The sequence below is a fragment of the Ovis canadensis genome, chromosome 1, assembly GCF_042477335.2.
Source record: "Ovis canadensis isolate MfBH-ARS-UI-01 breed Bighorn chromosome 1, ARS-UI_OviCan_v2, whole genome shotgun sequence".
Lineage (NCBI taxonomy): Eukaryota > Metazoa > Chordata > Mammalia > Artiodactyla > Bovidae > Ovis > Ovis canadensis.
In genome coordinates, this window is record NC_091245.1 from 257,744,868 (window position 1) to 257,747,380 (window position 2,513).

At 42.3% G+C, this 2,513-nt stretch overlaps 1 pseudogene; it reads left to right on the top strand.

Annotated features, from left to right (window-relative positions):
- Positions 1-1,897: 1,897 nt before the first annotated feature.
- LOC138414326 (protein BEX3-like) lies at positions 1,898-2,203 on the top strand (annotated as a pseudogene).
- Positions 2,204-2,513: the final 310 nt, after the last annotated feature.

Below are 2,513 nucleotides of genomic sequence, written 5' to 3' on the forward strand. Positions count from 1 at the left end.
TCACAAATTCTTAGGAAAATTAGAAGAGGAGGAAATATTTCTCAACCCATGTTATTAAGCCAATGTTACCCCAATATCAAAACCAGATAAGGACATCATACTTGCACACACCAAAAGAATCCTACAGAATTGCTATGACTAACAGAGGATGAGATGCCTGTACGGCATTGCTGACTCAATGGACATGGGTTTGGGTGAACTCCAGGAGTTGGTGATGGACAGGGAGGCCTGGCGTGCTGCAGTTCATGGGGTCGCAAAGAGTTGGACACGACTGAGCTACTGAACTGAACTTAACTGAAAAATATAAAAATCCTCAACAAAATATTAGCAAACCAAAACAAGCAACATATAAAAAAATCATATGCCATGAAAAATGCATTATCCCAGGAATACAAAGTTGGTTTAACCTTCAAAAATCAATTAATATAATACACCGTATTGGGCTTCCCCCGTAGCTCAGTGGCAAAGAATCCACTTGCAATGCAGGAGATCTAAGAGACGTGGATTCAATCCATGGGCTGGGGAGATCCCCTGCAGAAGAGCCTGGCAACCCACTCCTTGCCTGGAGAATCCCATGAATAGAGGAGCCTGGCAGGCTAGAGTCCATAGGGTCTCAAAGAGCTGGATGTGGCTGAAGTGACAGCACGAGCACAAGCAATACACCGTATTAATGGAATAAAGACAGAAACCATGAGATAATTTCAACAAATGCAGAAAATGTACTTGACAAAAATCAATACACTTTCATGATACAAGCACTCCACAAACTAGGAGCAAAAAGGAACTTCCTCTATCTGCTGCTGCTGCTAAGTTGCTTCAGTCATGTCCGACTCTGTGCAGCCCACCAGGCTCCCCCGTCCCTGGGATTCTCCAGGCAAGAACACTGGAGTGGGTTGCCATTTCCTTCTCCAGTGCATAAAAGTGAAAAGTGAAAAGTGGAACTGAAGTCGCTCAGTCGTGTCCGACTCCTAGTGACCCCATGGACTGCAGCCTACCAGGCTCCTCCATCCATGGGTTGCCATTGCCTTCTCCGCCTCTATCTGCTACACGGCATTTATGAAAAACCCACAACTAGCATCATACTAATGGGTGAAAGATTAAACACTGTCTCCTAAGATTAGGAACAAGATAAAGTTGGTCATTCTCACAAATTTTTTAAAGCATGTACAGGAGTTTCTCGTCAAGGCAATTAGGTATGAGAAAGAAATAAAAGGCATCAAGATTGGAAAGGAAGAAGTAAAAGCCCATTTTCGGATGCCATGGTCTGTTTAGAGAAATGCTAAACAATCCACTAAAACACTATTAGAACTAAAAAATGAATTCAATTATGTAGTAAGATACAATGCCAGTATTAAAGAATCAACTATATTTTTATACACTAACAATTCAAAATTAAAGTTTAAAACCAGAATTAATAAAGCAATTCCATTTACAATAGCATCCAAAAGAATAAATGCTTAGGTTTAGATTTAACAAAATTAAAAAAATAAAATAAAAAAGAAATACAAGACCTGACTTGTTGAAAGAAAATAAAGAGCTAAATAAATGAGAAGGCATACAATGTTCATTTTTTGGAAAACAATATTATTAAGATTGCAACCAGAAGTAGGAGTTGGGGACGAACTTGGCAGTGACGTGAAGCCCTCACGTGACCAGGAGCTGCAGAGTGACACAGCCTTCAGTGTAGTAGTCACTCCTGTCTGGTTACCAGCTCTCCACTGCTCCCTCACACCAGGCTAGCTTCAGACCTGAGGCAAGCAGGTCTGTGGGACGAAGCATGGCAGTGGGGTACTTGTGGCAAGAATCAAAAGGAGAAGGAGACAGCAAGGATAGGCCCAGAAAAATGATCAGGGAAAAAAATCTCATCGTGGTGAATATCCACTAGGAAAAGAAAGAAATGGGGCAGCCCGTGCAGAATGGACAGGAAGACTGCCCTTTGGGAGGAAGTGAATGTCACCAGTCAGCAGGAAATCACAGAGGGTGACAGGCCCACAGACTTGCCCCTAATTTCCCATGGGCCATGCCCAGTAGGCAGGACAATGATGGGATCAGCGGAGATGGAGATGATATGGAAATTTTCATAGAGGAGTTGAGAGAAAGTAGGAGAAAACAGGGAGCTGTAATTGAGGAACTGTCTTCCTATCCTTGTGGGGGAGGTCTCCATCATCAGGACCATCATGACGAACTTTGCCTTACACCTTGACTCCTGCCATTTTCCATGGGATTAATCTGTGATTCCCACGGTTGTCCTCTTTATCCTTGCATTTTCTTGTTAATGCCTTTACTGGTCCGTTTGCTGTGAACCTTATGTAATCTCCATGTGTCAGATGAGTTCTGTGTTACCAGCTTCTAATCGGAGATTGCCTTGGCACTCAATCTAAGTTTCCATCAACAGTAGAGTTTCTCCCATTTGCATGGAAAAATGCAACTAAAAATGCAACTACATCCACACAAAGACTTATACACAAGTGTTCATAGCAGCATTAGTCACAATAGCTAAAAAGTGAGAACCC